The 21,277-nt window shown below is 37.8% G+C and overlaps 3 long non-coding RNA genes across 5 annotated transcripts; all 3 read left to right on the forward strand.

Annotated features, from left to right (window-relative positions):
- Positions 1-997: 997 nt before the first annotated feature.
- LOC128218897 (uncharacterized) lies at positions 998-2,430 on the forward strand. Its single transcript, XR_008258498.1, has 3 exons — positions 998-1,075; positions 1,661-1,796; positions 2,400-2,430. It is a non-coding gene; the product is annotated as an uncharacterized LOC128218897 (long non-coding RNA).
- On the forward strand, positions 2,429-12,331 carry LOC128218896 (uncharacterized). 3 transcript variants are annotated; one of them, XR_008258496.1, is made up of 5 exons: positions 2,429-2,601; positions 6,043-6,147; positions 6,800-6,871; positions 11,297-11,431; positions 12,283-12,331. It is a non-coding gene; the product is annotated as an uncharacterized LOC128218896 (long non-coding RNA). The 3 variants fall into 3 exon arrangements; XR_008258497.1 differs by having other exon boundaries at positions 12,223-12,320; XR_008258495.1 differs by lacking the exons at positions 11,297-11,431; positions 12,283-12,331 and adding exons at positions 7,665-7,769; positions 9,181-9,243.
- A 1-nt stretch (position 12,332) lies between these two features.
- On the forward strand, positions 12,333-14,475 carry LOC128218898 (uncharacterized). The gene is made up of 3 exons (XR_008258499.1): positions 12,333-12,391; positions 12,735-12,806; positions 13,660-14,475. It is a non-coding gene; the product is annotated as an uncharacterized LOC128218898 (long non-coding RNA).
- The last annotated feature ends 6,802 nt before the right edge of the window (positions 14,476-21,277 follow it).

Below are 21,277 nucleotides of genomic sequence, written 5' to 3' on the forward strand. Positions count from 1 at the left end.
TGTTAAAAGGCTGCCAAACCATGTTTTCAAATTTGTCTTTCTGTTAATCTTTGAAATTTAAATGGCTGTAACACAATTGTTTATTTTCAAAAAAAACGATCCTATTATTGATTGTAAAAAGACCCATCCATTTCAGAAGATGTCGAAATATCGGAAGAATAATAATAATAACAACTTTATTTAACGAAGGTTACATACTAAGTGTACAATGAGAGCATGTGTTTCTTTTTCATATTTTCCACAGCAGTGGTCGAAATTAGCACAAGCCCGCAAGCCCTGCACTGGTAAAATGTCTTCCAGGCTTGCTCAAATTCTGAATTTTATATAGCAGGGCTTGTTCAAAAACATGATTCCATGCAATAGTATAAGAATTCGGGCTTGTTCATCCGAAAGTCTAATTTCAATGACTGCCACAGTAATAGCAGATCGAGATAGGACTCAGTACACATCCATGTACTCCTCATTTCTTTTGGAACTTTCAGGCCTTATGATATATGGATTTTGTCCAAGTGGCCTTTGGTTAAAAATGCTATTTCACAGACTGACTTCAGAAAACATTCATTAGTAACTTTTGCCCGTTTTTTTTTTAAATGCATGCTGTTTTGACAACATCTAGTTAATATATTTATGGGGAAAGTAGATTCACGAAATTATTTAGACTACATTGATTCATTATGACTTACTTATTTGATAATGAGATAAGCTTGGGTCTAATTATGCAAACACATTGTCTGCTCATAAAGCACCAATCACACAGGGCAGTATTGGGAGCTATGCTAAAAAGCCTAGATGAAACACTTTGATACACAGCATTGATTAAGCATGTCATTTGTGTAAACCCAGATGGTCATGTCATTAACTGGCGCGAGAAGTAAGTGGATTGAATAGTGGCTGTTTACATCAGACTGTTGTTGATATGTTGTCATTGTTCCAGCCTCATTTTATTGCAATTGCAGATGTTTTTGGCCAGAATCAACGCCCTTGCAGAAAAAAAGCCACCAAAACTACCTTCAGACAAACACGGCTGAAATTGAGCTGAATTTGTGCTATATGCAGTATATCGATCAATACATAGGTATGATTTTGTCGTGATACATTAGCAGCATATTTGTGGTATATAAATATTGCCCTTTATTTGTTTTTTTTTGCTGTCAATTTTTTTTGCTGTCAATTTTTTTTTTGGAGGTAAACTATACATTGCAAAAAGGAGACTCTAGACAAGTACACTTTTGATAGGCCAAAAAAGAACACTTTTTTAACATTCCATCTAGAAAAAGCAATCAAAGTAAATGTGAATTTAAAATTTGGTGGCATGGCACAATATTTATCTCATATTTTACGATAAGTATCTCTTCTCCTTAAAGTCCCCCCACTTCTCCCTAATTTGACTGGTGGGAGAAGTGACTTCTCCCCAAAAATTCAGCCTTGTGAGAGCCCTGGTGATAACAACCCGAGATGGTAAAGAAAGTGTCTGAAGTGAAAATGAACAAGAAAGAAGAATTAAGAGCAATCGGTCGGGATATTACTACAATGTGTGCATGAACATGCATGTACTTTGATATCAATACAATGCATTGTTTTCCCATTTAAGAAAGCACCATGTTTTGGGCCCACCCTGCCCTTTTTAATTCCTGGCTAAAACACTATTTACTGGTTCCAGGTAATGGAGTGTTTGCTAGGCAAGAGCTCTTGAAGGGGCAGTTTATTCTCGAGTACAGAGGAGAACTATGTAAACAGCAGTCTGATGGTGATGAAATGTTCAAATACCATTTCAGACATAACAACAAGGAATACTGGTATGTATATATAGTTTTTGTGTAAGCTATAATTTTTGTAGTAATAAATTGCTATTTATTTTCTTTTATACACTACTTTTTTAGCTTGTCTTTTTGTCCATTGATAAAGTCTGGATAGTGTGATGGCCTTGTGGTCGTACCAAAACTCTCTCTCAGATTACATGGTTACAGTTAAGTTTTGTTTTGTAAAACTATGCATTGACATAATATCTTGTCGTGTCTGGGCGGTAATTTTGGGTTAAAATTCAGCGCTATTCCCAGTGCAAAAAACATACATTTTCCCCATGACTGGAAAATATGTGTGGTTTATATTAAGAAAACAATATTAAGCAATGTTGGGTGCATTCTCCAAACAAAAAAACATTATCAAAGTCAATAGTTTTCTTGGTTTCAATATTTTAAACTGAAGCATTGTTGTTCACAAAATAAAAAAAAATCTAATGACACCCAAAGTGGTGAAAAAAACACATAGGAACATTAAACACATAGGGACATTAAACACATAGGGACATTAAACACATAGGGACATTAAACACATAGGGACATTTGTCATAATACATTTCCTTTCTTTGTAGTAATGTTATGTTTCAATTGTTTTAATAGCATCGATGCCTCAAAAGACACGTGTCTGGCATGAATGGTCAACGACTTGGACCGATACACAAAGCCTAATTGCAAAATGGTTAAAGTTGTTGATGACAGACATCAACCAAGACTCTGTCTGTATGCAACTGAAATGATCAGCAAAGACACTGAATTGAGGTACGATTATGGTGTTGCTGATGTACCTTGGAGAAAGCGAAAGGTAAGAAATAAAATGTTTTAATTTTCTCTTCTTTTTAATTGAAGTCAAAATACTGAATGCATTGTACTCAAACTCTGTTGGATGTTAAATAAAGTCTGACGGGTATTGCTTCTCACTTGGGTAAAATTTGTATTATTGATTTCCCCTATTGATACCCCAATTTGGTGTGAGCTTTATGACATCACAAATTTTAATAATAGACCATCATACAACCTCAACCTCTAGTTTCGTTAAGTGTTGAATTATTTCTTTCATTGCTTGTTTTTATGAATTATTCCCTTTAAAACCTATAAAAACTTACGGATATACTACTATTTTGTCTTGATTGAAATGTATGTTATAATTTATTACATAGCCTATGGTGTAGATACAGACATGACTTAATCAATAATTGAATTCCTTGTAAATGAGATTGTTTTATTAGCAAGGTGCACACAATCAAAACTATTTCATTCAAATGGACTTAACTTGAATCCGGACAACTATCGGCAACTTTATGATAGTAAGTTGAATCATAATGTTGACATCAATGTCTCTGCATTTACAAACTTGTATACCATATTTTGCAGAAAAATGATGTCAAGCCTGTGGTTTTTGAACAATTCAGTAATATCGAGATGTTCCTTGTTAATTGTTTTTGTTATTTGCATGGTTTTTTTGAATATGCAAAAGTGAGAACTACATATTCAGTGTACATGAAAAGTCTTTTAGCGTTCAAAAATATTGATTATTAAAACAATTGGTACTTACTGTTTCTAAGAAGCGTGTACATGGGATTTAATGTTTAATAAAAAAAAAATCATATTGCCTTAAAAAAATTAAAGCAAACAATTCTTTTTGTATTATTAAATACAGAGAGACAATTTTTTTCTGTCGTAGTTCGAATTTACACATGACATATGATATATAAAAGCCTGGCAATGTCATGTTCTCTGACTCATTTCATGTACACTGTATTTGCCTTACATTATTTTGTTTTCCAACTTCATCTAAAAGTTATATGACTTAATTTTCCGCCCCACCATTTGAATATTCATAATTTTGTTCTCCATTTGAACAAGATTACGGAAAGCCCTGTCCTACTATTGCCGTAAAATCCACAAAGTAATAAAAAAAATCTCAATAGTTTTTTTACTTTTTCAGTCTGTGTCTTGTTTTTTTTGTTTGTTAGAATTTTGTGTTTAAAAGTTGTTCATCAGAACGTTTGTGGGAATCTTAAAACTGTTGAAATGAATAGTTTTTTCTAGGGATGCAAACGAATGGCAAAATTGATATTCGAATATTCGGTAATTCTTTTGATGGAATATTCGATCACAGGCAAGATTGTCTAAAAACTTCTATATTGCATCGATCATTTGCGTTCCAAATAATGACTTCCAGTATGACATTTGCCGAATAATTTTATTGATGTCGGATTGTATGACGTCGTCTGTAATACGTGTAGTGGCTTTATTGTGCAATTTCAAAATAACTTTGCATATGTTATCTAGAATTATACTAGTATGTCATATTGTTTCATTACAAAAACTACGTCGATATATCAAAAGTCAAGGTCATGGCCTCTTCACCGTTGCAAACGGTCTGGTTTCCGTCGACTTGTTATTATTTTGTACCCGTCTTTCGTTTGTTACTTGTTTTTGCACTAGGATGTTTTCCTTTCACATGATTCCATAGATTTGTGGTAGTTCCCAAGTACGTAAGACTAACACTGCACAACTTGCACGACACTGTTTTCTTGTCTACAGACCGTGTGAAATAATTCCAAACTTCAGATGAAGCAGGCATTTTGTCGATTATTTTGTTTACGTGTATTTGTTATATTTATTTCCGAACAGTTCGAGAGAGCTTATTCACAAGGAATGATGGACATCAAATTTTATGCGCATTATATTCAGTGCGATTTTAGCTACATTGCTCAGTTTAATTGACATACAAAAGAAATATTTTGTGTTATTGCTGACATGACGAACCCTTAATTGGCATCGTTTAAAATAGGTTCCAATCCCCTTTCAACTTTATTTATTTCATTGCCGCTAATTGGCAGGGGACGGCACACGTAAAATTATTTGTTTATTTCGCCATGATGATGGGCCTTAATTGACACTTGACGCGCCATTGTGTATTGTCTAGATGCTCGCGCCTCGATAATTGGTGACATGCGTGGGTGTATTGACGAAACGAGGGTAAATTAGAGCGTTTTAATCTTTAAATATAAATGTTAAATAAATGTTCAAGATGGAACAACATTTAGAAAAAAAGTAAAAAATAAACGAATATTCGAATACCGATTTTAATATTCGAATACCATTCTTTTGATCGAATATTCGAATATTCGTTTGCATCCCTAGTTTTTTCCATAATTAATTCATTATGTGATTGGCCTTTGTCAAGACCACACAATCATCTATACTGCAGTTCATCATTATGTAAAATTACCTCCAGCTCATTTATCCTAAGTGTGTTAGAATTGTACCTCAGAAGGTTTGTCATAATTTAAAATTGTAAAATGATTTTATGGCGCTTGATATACATGGTTGTGTGCTGAAGACAGATACTTTTATGATATCTCATAAATGATTATAAATCCCAATTGGGCTAATTAAAATCATCCGTGTGTCCTTTGTCCCTCCCAGTTGTGTCTGGACTGTTATGAAGTCATCTATGGACTGATTTTAAAATACTTTTGCAAATGTGTTATGCATACAAAGACGTCATGTTGTGTGCAAGGCCAATGTCCTTACCTCCAAGGTCAAAATTACACTATATAACCCGGACTGTATCCTCTTCATGTATAGACAGTTCTCAAAGTAATTTGCTGTTTTGCATACAAAGATGACATTCCACTTGCAGGACCCGTGTCCCTTCCTCAAAGGTCACACTTATGGTTTGATTTCTATGGAATGCTGCGTTTAATGACATAGAGTATATCTGTTCATGTCCGAACTGTATCTTCCACATGTATGGAAATTTTGAAATTATTTGGCACACATGTTTAGTATACTTTAGGCATGTGTTACGTGCAAGGTTTGTGTTCTTACCTCCAGGGTCAAAGTCACACTTTGTGTTTGATCATTATAGATTGTTCAATATACATACATTGAGTATAGGTGGTCATATCCAGGCTGTAACCTTTTGATGTTTGGACAGATTTTAAAATAACTTTGCACATCTGTAAACCACATAAAGACAGCCTTTAAGACCTGTTTCCCTTTGTAAAAGATCCAGGTCACACTTGTCTATGTTTTATTACCTCACAAAGTATGCCAAAAGTTTTTAAATAATGGTGTGTTGCTGTGTGATAAATGACTGTATATAACTTTTTAAAATTTTAAAATGACCTTGCAACTCCTGAAACCCTGTCTTTGAACATAAGACAAATACTTCTCATGGCATTGTGACATGGCAGATGTGCGCATGGTATAGAATTTTGATACATTTCAGATGCTGTTAAAGATGGTCATACAGCTGCAGATACTACAGAGGTCACAGAAACATCTGAAGATGCCCTCGGTGAATCAGCAGAAGTCTTGGAACATGCTTATCATGGTAAACTTGAGTGCTATTTAGTTCATACTAATTGATTTAAGCCTGATTGTGTAAAAGCTAACAGCTTATTTTAAACACACTCCAGTCGGTTTTCTTGGTCAAACTCACCAGTACTGAGTGTAAATATGAGAGGAAACTAGAACATTTTCCTCACTGGGGATCAAACCTAGCACCTCTTGGCTGCGAGGCGGACACTATAACTCTGAGCCATCCTTACATTAATTGTGTTTATGATCTGAAACAGGTACATACATGTTTCTGTTGCATCTAGACAAGCATCGACTCTAAAGTACCAATTGATGTATGCCTAAAGTTTGTAATGAATTGTGTGTGTGTTGGAGTCAAACCTCAGAAAGTTTGTTAAGCTTAATTCAGTAAAACTTATGCTTGTTCTCAATCAACAGATTTATTCAGTCTGGGTTATTTAATCACTAATTGGGTGTCACCTTGGGGGACATTGTTTCTCGGAATGACAAACACATGTTGATTTATACATCTAGATCTTGTATGTTCGTAATTTGGCGATGTAAGCATCTAGTTAGTTAATAATTGCTTGTGTTATTTTTGTACCTGAATACCAGTATATATGTGTGAAGCTTTTAGCTTTAATGAGTTTGTAACAGAATACAATCAACTCAACTGTGTGTTTCAGATGCTGTAGGGAACAGTTGGACAGTTGCCCCATCCACAGTTGTCTCTGAACATGCTGAAGGGCCGCCTCAAGGTAAATTGAATACAAAAACCAAGTTTCTTTACATAGTTATTTCTCACTGGTGACCACAATCTGTTGATGTTAATTACTTAAGACTATTTTTCTGTGATGAGGTACCTCATAAAGTAGACATAATGCTTGTAAAGATGAACATGGAATATGTGTGTGTGTGTGTGTGTGTGTGTGTGTGTGTGTGTGTGTGTGTGTGTGTGTTGCTTACAAATGTTAGATATCTTGTCATCTATTAAAATCAGGCTTATTATACTCTTTAACATGTATTTGGACAAAGTATGCGTAAAAATATTGGTGAAATGTGTGTGTTGAAATGAAGAACCTCTGTGTGAATTGGGTCATCTTGTGTCGGAAAACTTAATTGTTAGGTCACATAAGAAATAGCCTATTTATACCGTCTTAACCATTTTTTTTTACCTTTCTTAAACATGGTGAGATTGCTTCCCTGTACAAATTCTTGGACAACTCTTATACTTGTTTAACATAATTGAATTGATCATCAGATTGGCAGATGTTTAAACCATACAGATGTAATTCAATCATACTTCATTTGAAAGTTTTCAAAAGACATATTTCTATGTTTTATTACCTCACAGAATATGCCAACAGCTTTAAACTAATGGTGTGTTACTGTTTGTCAAAATTGTAGCTCTGAGTGCTTGTATGGTAACTTAAAAACTAAACTTACATCTCCTGAAACCTATGTTTGTGAACATAAGACAAATACTTTACTATCTCACAGCATTGTGACATGGCAGATGTGCGCGTGGTATAGAATTTTGATACATTTCAGATGCTGTTAAAGATGGTCATACAGCTGCAGATACTACAGAGGTCACAGAAACATCTGAAGATGCCCTCGGTGAATCAGCAGAAGTCTTGGAACATGCTTATCATGGTAAACTTGAGTGCTCATTAGTTTATACTACTTTATTTAAGCCTGATTGTGTAAAGCTAACAGCTTATTTTAAACACACTCCAGTCGGTTTTCTTAGTCAAATTCAGTACTAAGACAGTGTACATATGAGTGGAAACTAGAACATTTTCTGAGCGGGAATCAAACCTAGTGCTCACCTCTTGGTTGTGAGGAGGACACTCTACCTCTGAGCCATCCTGACATTAATTGAGCTTATGACTGAAACAGGTACATTCTTTTTTCTGTTGCACCTAGACCAGCACAGTCTTTAAAGTACCTCATGATGTATACTAAAAGTTTGTAATGAAATGTGTGTGTTGAAGTTAAACCTCAGAATGTTTTTTAAGCTTTATTTAGTAAAACTTATTCTTAAATTATTAGATTCATAGAGTCTGGGTTATTTTTTCACTTATTTGGTGTCACCTCAGGGACATTATTTCTCAGAACAACAAACAGTTGTTGATTTATACATCCAGATATTGTATGTTTGTTATTTAGTGATCATACACTGATGTAAGCATCTAGTTAGTTTATAATTGCATGTGTTATTTTCATCCCCCCCCCCCAGGTAGGCATATTAAATTGCACCGTCAGTCTGTCTGTCCGTCCGTCTCCGTAACTTTCCCTTGTATGGACAGATTTTAAAATAACTTGCCACATGTGTTCCACATACCAAGACGACGTGTGGCGTGCAAGACTCGTGTCCCTACCTCAAAGGTCAAGGTCACACTTAGTGTTTATTCACGATGGAGTGCTGCATATAAGGACATAGAGTATAGGTTGTCGTGTTCGGGCTGTAACTTTCTCTTGTATGGACAGATTTTAAAATCACTTGCCACATGTGTTCCACATACCAAGACGACGTGTCGCGTGCAAGACCCGTGTCCCTACCTTAAAGGTCAAGGTCACACTTAGTGTTTATTCACAATGGAGTGCTGCATATAAGGACATAGAGTATAGGTTGTCGTGTCAGGGCTGTTACTTTCCCTTGTATGGACAGATTTTAAAATCACTTGCTACATGTGTTCCACATACGAAGACGACGTGTCGTGTGCAAGACCCGTGTCCCTACCTCTAAGGTGAAAGATACACAAGTGTTTATTCACAAGGGAATTCTGAATATAAGGACATAACAGTGTAGGTTGTCAAGTATGGGTGGTATTTTTTTATGTTCAGAGGCAATTTAAAATAACTTGCCATATGTATTTGACACGTAAAGGCAAGATCAACTTTTCATGTACTGACCTTGTTCGTAGGTCAATGTCACATTCGGGGGCATTCGTCACATACTGTGACAGCTCTTGTTTATACCTGAATACCAGTATATTTTTGTGAAGTTTTAAGCTTTAATGAGTTTGTAACAGTTTACATTCAATTTAAATTTGTGTTTCAGATGCTGTAGAAATCAGAGGGATAGTTTACCATCCACAGTTGTCTCTGAACATGCTGAAGGGCCACCTCAAGGTAAATTGAATACGAAACCAACTTTCTTTGAGTAATTATTTGTCGCTGGTGATCACAGTCTGTTGATGCAGGGTTCGAATTTAGACTCGCATACTCGCAAAATGCGAGCGACATTTGGAAATTGCGAGTGACTTTTATTCAAGCTCGCAAAATTCTGCGAGTGGCTTTTTCTAGACCACAAAATGTTAAAAGGCAAGTAGAATAAACATGAACTTAATTCCGCTATGAAGTCGAGTGTAAACAGCCTATAAGTGACATGTTTACACTACCGGTATAAAGAAGACAGTACTGAGTCACGCTCTAGTAAGTTTTCAAAAATAGAACAAATACGGAAAAGGCCGAGTTTTATCTCGAATCTTTCCGGGATGCTCCGAGGCGTGCATAATACAAAGTAAATACGAATGACGTAACCACCTAGCTCAATCATTGGCTAAATTTAGCGATTTTGCGCACTATATGTAAACCCCATCATCCTTTGAATACATTTCCGCCCAACTGTCAAAATGAATAGACTTCGTTGATCGATATATTTCATGGTCCATGTATCCAAGCTCCATTTACTGTTGCTTTTTTATTTTAAATTTATTATTTTATTGTTTTTAATACTTATAGACTTAATGAAATCTGTAGCGTGCTTGTCGAATGGGTATTAAATTACCCGATGGCGAGAGTAAATATACAAAGTGAACAATGCGAGAGTAAATATACAAAGTGACCAATGTCAAATTATTGGACAGCTTTGTTATCAAAAAGCTGCCAGCATCAGACGAGTCTTTCCATACCCCCCAAATAGAATAAGCCATCAACAAGTTCTAGTAGTCGAATCACTCAAGATTGATACTTTTTAATATTCATAATATGTCTTAGGTGTTAATTTCTACTTTAATTAGACAATATTATAAGGAATAAAGCAAATAATAAAATTGCAAGTTGATTTGTCATTTTGCGAGTTGCTCCGAGAAGTTAAATTCGAACATCATTCATAACTTAAAGACTTTTTCTGTCAAAAGGTACCTCATAAAGTAGACACAATGCTTATTAAGATATACCTCGGAATGTGTGTGTTTGTTTGTGTGTGTGTGTGTTCCTTACAAAATGTTATAAATTTTAAAATACCATCAGTTATACTGCGGTTTGATTACCTCACAAAGTATGCTAAAAGCTTCTCAAGATTTGTGTATTGCTCACTTGTTGTGTGTTCAACTTGTACCTCAGAATGTTTGTATGTAACTTAAAATTGATTTTAGGACATCTGACATATGTTGGTGTACATACAATCCTATCAGTTTTAGCATGTCTGTTTTTCAAAGAAAATATCACCATGGTGCCTGGTCAGCGGGGGAGTGAAAAATCTTCAAATAAAGTCACAACTCTTTGGGCAATCATGGCCCTCTTGTTAAAATATTAGCATATTTTCTTGGTTGAAACATTGATAATCATTTCATAATGAACAAAGGGAATGAAAACCAGGCAATATCTGAAGAGAATGATGAAGTTGATTCTGTAAAAGTGAAATGACCATGGAGAAAAAATAATGGAATTCAAGATCGAGATTAAATGTATAAGGTAACCGGAAAGGTCTTGTTTCCTTCACCGGTCAAACCTGAATGTGTCTGTTTTAAAAGCTTGTCAGAAAGACATACATCATTACATGTATCCCTGATACAGAATGAACCCACAACTGTTTGTGTGAGATACCTGCACATAGACTAGATAATTAACCTTGCTCTCAAGGAATCTTGTTTTGTCATTTCATTTTATTGATTAAGGATGTGTTCAGTGCACATATTATGAATAATGTTAGTTTCTTTCATGTACTACTATAAACAATAAAAACATTGGTGACTGCTTCGCCAATGGAAAGGGCTACAACAGACACCTTTCCATGGAGTTGTGAAACACTTCTACATCAGCTATAGGTGACTTGTGCTAAACTTTACCTATCCGGTATATAAAACAATGTTATGTACCGTAAGCATACTTAGTAATCTTAAGCAATTGTTTGCAGGACATGTTTTTCTATTTTTGTACATGTTTTTTTGCAGCAATGTTCAAGATTTGACCCAGGAGCAGCTACAGTATTATGGTTGATCAGAGTGAGAGGCATCTGCGGAAAATATTTGGAGGATATATTCTCTGCGAGAGACATATTGCATTCAAGCAGGAAGGAAGAAGCAAAAGTAAGGCATTTATGAGCTCAAACAATTTCAGGAATAAATGCACTGTACTTTTATGGGTAATGTATGAACTTTAGGCCACACCAAATATTTGTTTATTTGTTCGATTGTGACCAAGAAAAGTTGAAGCAAGGAGCGGGAGCAACAAAATTCATATTTCCCATTTCTTTCACAACCAGGAGTTGACAAAGTTGATTTTTTTTAATTGTATAATGCCATAAATACATTCTTGAATTTTCCCTCCTAAATACAAGTTAAAATAAAGAAATAAAAAACAAACAACACAAAGTATGCACATTATTATTCCTTGTATTTTAATATCTTTTACACCCAAACACCAGTAGAGTAAAATAACTTTTTGCATTAAAACCTTGTCTTTTGAATGAGGAAACCAGAATTCTTATACTTCTGCTTGGCAATACAATTTTAAACAAGCCCTGCTGTATAAAACCCAGGATCTAAGCCAGCCCGGAACGTATTTTACGAGTGCGGCGCTTGTAGGCTTGTGCTAATTTCAACCACAAGTGAACAATATGCTTGGTCCAAAATGGTCAGCAAACAGTACCATTAACCCTACAGAATTATCAGGAGCTCTGCACTTGTAATTTAACTTTTTATGGTATTCTGCATCATAATGTTGTTTGGAAATATGGTTTTCATTATTCAACAATATTTATATATAGAGAGAGATTTCCAAAATTACTAGAAAACTGGCGCCAGTTTTTTAGAATGACTATTTAATGCTATTACAGTTCTGTTTGCCCATGACTTTAACCCAACCCTCTATAACACAGGTATATAATATAGACTGAACCGAGAATGTTGCAGTTTGAAACACTTTCAATGCATTTCAGATGCTGTTAAGACGATTATACAGTTGCAGAAACAACAGAGATCCCAGAAACATCTCAAGATGCTCTTGGTGCATCAACAGAAGATCAGAAGTGGACCATGCTTATCTTGGTAAACTGCAGGCTTAATTGAGCATTTTATCTGTAAATAGGTACATACTTTTTCCTGTTGCACCTAGACATGCATTGACTATAGTACCTCATGATGTATGCTAAAAGTGTGTAATGAATTGTGTGTGTTGAAGTTTAACCGCAGATGTTTGTTCACCTTGATTTATTGTTGCCCAAAATGACAACACTTCTTGATTAATACATTTAGATCTAATAATTTTTGTAACATTTATAATTTATGTATCCAGTAAGTTAATAATTGCATGTGTTAATTTTGTACCTGAATACCAGTAAGCTTTCATAATATTGTAGCAGTTAACATTCAACTTAACTGTGTGTTTCAGATGCTACAGGGAACAATGGTACAGTTGCCCCATCCACTGTCATCTCTGAACATGCTGAAGGGCTGCCTGAAGGTAAATTCATGTTTGTATGTTGCTTGCAGATGTAGACTTATCTTGTTTCTCATTAAAAGTGTTCGCTTAAAAATAAGAGTTTTATTTATGATCCAATAGATTTGCAGCAATGTTGCTGTCTGTTATATAGACAAAGTATGCTTCCAGTTACTGATGAAATGTGGGTGTTGAAATGAAGCACCTCAGTGTGCACTGGGTCATCTTTTGTCGAAAAACTAACTTGTTAGGTCACTTAAAAAAGCCCTGTTATACTCAATAGACCATTTTGGCACTGTCTTGATAAATCTGGTCATAATGTTTTCCTTGACAAAATCTTGGACAAATTTGATACTTGTTTTCCATAATTGTATTAATCCTGAGATTGACCATTGTTTAGACAACACAGCTCAAATGCAATCATATTTGTTTTAAAGGCTTTCTAAAGACAAGTCTCTATGAGTTTTTTTACCTCCTAAAGTATGCAAAAAGCTTTCTAAAATTGGTGTGTTGCTGTTTGTTAAAATTCTACCTCTGAATGCTTGTATACAACTTAAAGTTGTGTACATGAGGCAAATATTTTATATCTCACAAATGATGTTGCAATCATGAAATGTTATACATTTTTGCCGATTTTGTGATTTTTTAATCCACTTGTGGAATGGTGAGACCAACATTCACATGATCATTTAGAGTTTCAAGCTCTAGTTCTAATTTCCTCAAACCAGTTTGCACATATCTTCGAACTCTTCTGTTGCTCATAACATTGGTAGTTATATATATGATTTAAAGTGTAACGATATTCCTGGCTTGGTGATTTATTCATGTTATTTAACCTTTATCTTTTGTCCAGCTTAAATCCTCTCTTGCATTTCAGCCAGGAACTTTCAGCGTTTAACAGAGGAGCAAGGCCAACTCCTAAGAAAATGTCGAAGTGTTCAACATTACTATGAGACGGGAACTGAAGATGATAGACTGTATTAATTCAATCAAAAGCCACAAGTGTTTGAATTCTCTGAAGTGGAATTAAATAAAAAACACATTACACAGTTGGATAACGACAGATTGCACACTGAAACAATAATAAGTGTTCAAAGTGCTAGTACATCTTGTACATAGTGTCAAGGTGTCCAAGCATGTCTCTGTAAGCCAATGGTTCACTGCATATGAGGTTAATTTATATCTTACAGTGGATTGCAGCAAAAGGCCAGAGGAAAATATGTTTTGATACTCATCCGTATTTTGAAGAAGAAAAATGGGGCTGAATGGCATGTTTATTTTTTTATTTGACGGGCGGGCTGGGATGAGAATCTAAAATATTTTTTCTCTGGCTTAAGGCTTTATTCTTAGTATGTATCTATTATTTCATCATGATGAAGTCATCGTTACTATTCTACATTGTTAAAAATTAGATTCAATCATTTTTAGATTTCCGGAGGTTTTGAAGAGCATATTTTTAACAGCCAATGGGATCATAAGCACATTTCGAGTGTTACATGACCCAGCCTTTTTATCAAAAGTTGCTCAGAGTTCATTTTTGCGTGTCAGAGTAAAAGGCCTTGGAAACTTCAAAATGGCTGAAAAGGCTTGTCCAAGCACTTTATTTTCGCTTGCACTGTTTATCATCTAGGTTAATAAATATAATTTCAGTTGATTTGCAGAAAGTTTACCAGGATAAGAATTTGTCGATTGTTTCTATACAATACGGTAATAATTTCAATAAATTAACTTTATTTTCAAACAGTTTTGACACAATGACCACAATGAATTTATATTTTGTCACAACTAAAACTGGTACCAAGGTCTACTGCATTGTAAATGAAAAATAGAAGATATGTGTTGACATACGCTCGAACAACAATATAACAAAATGGGTATGTCATGTACAACACTGATACAATGTTCTCAGTAGTGGTGACATTATGTCATAATAATTTTTGTCACAAATAGATTTTTAGAGTTGCCGATTGTTTTATTCAAACAGTAATTTCTCATTTGAATTTTATGGAGAAGTGTATTTTAATTATACACATTCACAGTTAATGTGTAATTTCATGGTGTCAGTCATTTGTTTGCAGTTCATGTTACTTTGTAGTTTCTCACTTGTATTTTGTGACATATTCTTGACATGTAAAGATGGCAAATTTATGTGATGAATGTGAGAGATTAACATTGTTCATTGCACAATGTATTCACATATGTGCTTGTTAACCTCGTTCACTATTTTATTTCCCTCTGCATGTAACCAAAAATGACTTGTATATAAAATGTCAATGATTTATTTAAAATTCCATAATCATGGCAACTCGACTCAGTCTCTGCAATATTCAAGTGTAAATCAAGGGGCAATCCCCTGGCATTATTAATTATTAAAATATTTAATTTTACTCGTTTTAATCTTCGAAAAAAGGTGAGGGCTCGCTCCACGGCGCTTCTTGTTTGTTTGTTTTTAGATTATTTTTGCTCTGAAGCAAAATGATGACCCCCAATTCTTTTGCTTATATTTTTTAATGAAATGTATAAAATACATGTACTTAAGCGTGAAATAAATTTGCCTTAAAAGGATGCTTTGTTTTACACTGATGGTGAACAAAAAGTTCCTTCACGGAGTTCCACCTACAGAATGGAATGTATACAATGTATTGAGCGATCTATATAATGGACTTGAGGAACAAAATACTACGTCATTATCTTGATGAAACCCTGAAGTGGCTTTAAGGGGGACAGGGAACCCGCTGCTGGGAATTGGCTCTTTGTGCTCTAAATGGTAGCCAAAAAGTTATACTATAAGCCAGTGGCCAACACAGTTCGGGTAACCGTTTAATATTGTGGTCAGTTTGAAACGTTACGTGTGAAATAATGAAGATTTACATTAACAAGAGGACACATTTCAAAACCAAAATAAATTTAGACGTTTTTATGAAGTATATATATTTACTCTAGCACCGCTTATTAGCAGCCAACCTACAAGTCCGAGTTTCCGAATGACAAATATGTCAAATTCTCTTACTCAGTTATTTCCCTTGACAATTATATCATATTTCTTTTGCATCATCGCTTTTAGATTTGACAGCCAACAAATTATACGCAATGTGAATAATAAGATGAAAATAAGCTCCATGGTTACACATAGGTATAAATAAAGGAAGAAACATAAACTTAGGCAAAACTATGCAGGTATCATTTTTAGTTTTAATTTTATTTCCGTCGGCTGGGTTTGGTTAGAATAAGGCAAAGGCCGATCAAGGGTTAAGTACAAAGCTCGTCTTTTTTGTTAATTGTGATTAAGTTGATGAAAGAAACACCAGTGGAACACGTGTTACATGTCTATCCGGTCTCCGGACAGGTGAACAGTTGGTTAAATCGAAGTCTCGATGTCAAAGTAGTCTGATAGTCCGCCGATACAAAAGAGAAAACGATTTTAGACTCCTGGCGTCTATCATGTACCATTCCAAATGACATTAATGGTGCCGCTTGTTTTTACAATTTGGTTATGAGGTTGTGCGTACGCAAACTAATTAAACCCCAGTAAAATTACATTTTGCTGACGTTCCAAAGTTTTAACCCAACAATCCTTGATAAACAGTTCCCTAGTATTATACATTATATATGTTGGTATGTCGTTTGTGCATGTTTGTGTTGTTTTTCTGTGTTTCTGGCTTTAACCCTATGTCATTATGTTTTAACTTTCGACTACTGAACTTGTATCTGTACTTTCAAGTCAGTATTAAGATACATTAATGTAGAAATGTTTGCTATGCACCTTTTAAGTCTCAAAATGCGTTTGATATAAGAGCAATAATCAACGATATCACGGCATTGTTCCCAGGTTTGAAGTATTAGTTTAGTTTATTTACTTATTTTTTTTGCAACGATTGTGAAACAAAGTTGTTACGATTAATCACTCAAGTTGTTACGCGATAGTGTGGTGTTGTGTTGTGCGGGAAACCTGAGTGCCAAGAGAAATACCACTAGTCCAGCTTGGTGACCACAAACTAAACCAACATGCGCCCAGGCTGGGAACCAAACCCGAGAGTGCGTTAACCGAACAACCTTAAAGGCCTAGTTTAAGCCTTCTATAAGTGCCCACCCCCCCCAAGTACCCAACTTCTGTTAATTGATCTTAATCTTAATCCCTAATTGGCTTATCAGATCTCCAATCTGAGTATCCTGTTGCGCAGTTTTCATTGTTTTATTATAGAAATTGACCCTAAATGGCCCTGAGCCAATAAACCAATGCACATGATATTGGCCCCTACTGTGGAACCAGTGTGATAAGCAGGAGATGCACAGCATGGGATTATCATGCCAAAGATTCCTTAAACTAGGCCTTTAAGAGCTAAAGAAAGCGGATTCTGACTGGCGCGGTTACACCGCCTCATACGACAGTAACTGGAACAAATCATACACCATGATTGAATTTTGACAAGTTTCCGTGACAGGAAACAAAACAACGCAGTCTGTTTAAATTTCATGGTGTGCGCTCTACCCACCCTCCGGGGCAAAACACGGATAGGTGCAAATATTTTTAGAGTCATCAAACAATTCTGAAAATAATGAAGCGGGAAGAAAAAAGCCGTGTACAATAATGTGTCAAATGCAGCATAATACTTGTTCAAAGTCGTTAATGTCACACACAAAGTATACGAACGCAAAATGTTATGGTTAGATGACATGAAGTAAAATCTGTATGATAAGGAATGGGCGGAGCTTACGAATGCTAAATAAATAATAATAAGAAGAAGAAGAAGGAAACAAAAGGCCCAAGTGGGATAGATTGGGGTTTGCTCTGGAGGAAGAACACTTGAGGTAAAATCCTCCTAGGGGTTAAAACTTCATGATGAGTGCTAGTAAACTCGAGAATTAATGTATGATTTAACACAACGATATTTTACCTCGGTGAGTAAACACGTATTCACTGATCATCAACGTTATGAGTTAAAACAAGTATTCACTAATCATCAACATTATGAGGCAGTTGTGTGTAATATGCAAACGAGGAGATGACAGACACATGTCATACCATATATGGAGATGCCTCTAAATGATGTTGAAAAGTTGAAGAACAAACTATTGATGTTATTTGAATTCTCGACAGCAATTTACAATATATGCCCCATTTACGATATTAATTTGAAAGATGGTTGCTCTATCTTCAACAGAAAGGGCAGACCTCGGTACGTCGGTGTAGCTCTATATAACTCACAAGTATATATAAACGCGTATGTGTGCGTTAACGTGTGTGTACTTTACCGTGTGTGTGCGCCTTACCGTGTGTGTGCCTTACCGTGTGTGTGCTTTACCGTGTATGTGCGTTAGCTTGTGCGTGCGTTAGCGTGTGTGTGCTTTACCGTGTGTGTGTCTTACCGTGTGTGTGTTTTACCGTATGTGTGCGTTATCGTGTGTGTGCGTTAACGTGTCTGTTTGTTAGCACGTGTTTGCGTTAGCGTGTGTGTGCTTTACCGTGTGTGTGCCTTACCGTGCGTATGTGTTTTCGTGTGTGTGCGTTAAAGTGTGTGTGCGTTAACGTGAGTTTGTTAGCGTGTGTTTGCGTTAGCGCGTTTGTGCTTTACCGTGTGTGTGCCTTACCGTGCATGTGCGTTAACGTGTTTGTGCGTTAGCGTGTGTTTGCGTTAGCGTATGTTTACGTTAGCGTGTATGCAGTCCTGATGTAGCCAATGTCATGGTTATGATCAGAAGATATTCACGCTAGACGGACTGTTATATACTATCAGATGAAACGTTTTATCACTGTCCATGACTCAATATTTTAATAAGATAAGACTTAATTTTAAAAATGACGATGCTTTTTTGATACACTAGGATATAAGTGCGTGTGCCTTACCGTGTGTGTGCCTTACCGTGTGTGCGCGTTAGCGTGTATGTGCCTTACCGTATGTGTGCCTTACCGTGTGTGTGCCTTACCGTGTGTGTGCGTTAGCGTGTGTGTGCTTTACCGTGTGTGTGCGTTACCGTGTGTGTTCCTTAACGTGTGTGCGCCTTAGCGTATGTGTGCCTTACCGTAAGTGTGCCTTACCGTGTGTGTGCCTTACCGTATGTGTGAGTTAGTGTGTAAGTGCTTTAACCTTTGTGTGCCTTAACGTGTGTGTTTTAGCGTGTGTTTGCGTTAGCCTGTGTGTGCTTAACCGTGTGTGTGCCTTACCGTGTATGTGCGTTAGCGTGCGTGTGCTTTACCGTGTGTGTGCCTTACCGTGTGTGTGCTTTACCGTGTGTGTGCCTTACCGTGTGTGTGTCTTACCGTGTGTGTACTTGATCATGTGTGTGTGCCTTACTGTGTGTGTGCCTTTCTGTGTGTGTGCTTTTCCTTGTGTGTGCTTTACCGTGTGTGTGCTTTACCGTGTGTGCGCTTTACCGTGAGTGTGCTTTACCGTTTGTGTGCGCTACCGTGTGTGTGCTTTACCGTGTGTGTGCCTTACCGTGTGTGTGCTTTACCGTGTGCTTGCGTTAGCGTGTGGGTGTCTTACCGTGTGTGCGCGTTAGCGTGTGTGTGCCTTACCGTGTGTGTGCCTTACCGTGTGTGTGCTTTACCGTGTGTGTGCCTTACCGTGTGTGTGCCTTACCGTGTGTGCGCGTTAGCGTGTGTGTGCCTTACCGTGTGTGTGCCTTACCGTGTGTGTGCCTTACCGTGTGTGTGCCTTACCGTGTGTGTGCCTTACCGTGTGTGTGCGTTAGCGTGTGTGCGCGTTAGCGTGTGGGTGTCTTACCGTGTGTGTGCTTTACCGTGAGTGTGCTTTACCGTTTGTGTGCGCTACCGTGTGTGTGCTTTACCGTGTGTGTGCCTTACCGTGTGTGTGCTTTACCGTGTGTGTGCCTTACCGTGTGTGTGCCTTACCGTGTGTGCGCGTTAGCGTGTGTGTGCCTTACCGTGTGTGTGCGTTAGCGTGTGTGTGCCTTACCGTGTGTGTGCCTTACCGTGTGTGTGCCTTACCGTGTGTGTGCGTTAGCGTGTGTGTGCCTTACCGTGTGTGTGCCTTACCGTGTGTGTGCTTTACCGTGTGTGTGCGTTAGCGTGTGTGTGCCTTACCGTGTGTGTGCCTTACCGTTTGTGTGCGTTAGCGTGTGTGTGCCTTACCGTGTGTGTGCGTTAGCGTGTGTGTGCCTTACCGTGTGTGCGCGTTAGCGTGTGTGTGCCTTACCGTGTGTGTGCCTTACCGTGTGTGTGCCTTACCGTGTGTGCGCGTTAGCGTGTGTGTGCCTTACCGTGTGTGCGCGTTAGCGTGTGTGTGCCTTACCGTGTGTGTGCCTTACCGTGAGTGTGCTTTACCGTGTGTGTGCCTTACCGTGTGTGTGCTTTACCGTGTGTGTGCCTTACCGTGTGTGTGCTTTACCGTGTGTTTGCGTTAGCGTGTGGGTGTCTTACCGTATGTATGCCTTACCGTATGTGTGCCTTACCGTGTGTGTGCCTTACCGTGTGTGCGCGTTAGCGTGTGTGTGCCTTACCGTGTGTGTGCGTTAGCGTGTGTGTGCTTTACCGTGTGTGTGCCTTACCGTGTGTGTGCCTTACCGTGTGTGTGCCTTACCGTGTGTGTGCGATAGCGTGTGTGTGTGCCTTACCGTGTGTGTGCGTTAGCGTGTGTGTGTGCTTTACCGTGTGTGTGCCTTACCGTGTGTGTGCCTTACCGTGTGTGTGCGATAGCGTGTGTGTGTGCCTTACCGTGTGTGTGCGTTACCGTGTGTGTGTGCCTTACCGTGTGTGTGCGATAGCGTGTGTGTGCCTTACCGTGTGTGTGCGTTACCGTGTGTGTGTGCCTTACCGTGTGTGTGCGTTACCGTGTGTGTGCCTTACCGTGTGTGTGCGTTAGCGTGTGTGTGTGCGTTACCGTGTGTGTGTGCCTTACCGTGTGTGTGCGATAGCGTGTGTGTGCCTTACCGTGTGTGTGCGTTAGCGTTTGTGTTCCTTAACGTGTGTGCGCCTTAGCGTGTCTGTGCCTTACCGTGTGTGTGCTTTACCGTGTGTGTGCGTTAGCGTTTGTGTTCCTTAACGTGTGTGCGCCTTAGCGTGTCTGTGCCTTACCGTGTGTGTGCCTTACCGTGTGTGTGCCTTACCGTGTGTGTGCCTTACCGTGTGTGTGCGTTAGCGTGTGTGTTCCTTACCGTGTGTGTGTTATACCGTGTGTGTGCCTTACCGTGTGTGTGTTACCGTGTGTGTGCGTTAGCGTGTGTGTTCCTTAACGTGCGTGTGCCTTAGCGTGTGTGTGCCTTACCGTATGTGTGCCTTACCGTGTGTGTGCCTTACCGTGTGTGTGCCTTACCGTGTGTGTGCCTTACCGTGTGTGTGCCTTACCGTGTGTGTGCCTTACCGTGTGTGTGCCTTACCGTGTGTGTGCCTTACCGTGTGTGTGCCTTACCGTATGTGTGCCTTACCGTGTGTGTGCGTTAGCGTGTGTGTGCCTTACCGTATGTGTGCCTTACCGTGTGTGTGCCTTACCGTGTGTGTGCCTTACCGTGTGTGTGCCTTACCGTGTGTGTGCGTT

This window comes from Mya arenaria, chromosome 15 (assembly GCF_026914265.1).
Source record: "Mya arenaria isolate MELC-2E11 chromosome 15, ASM2691426v1".
NCBI classification, from domain to species: domain Eukaryota; kingdom Metazoa; phylum Mollusca; class Bivalvia; order Myida; family Myidae; genus Mya; species Mya arenaria.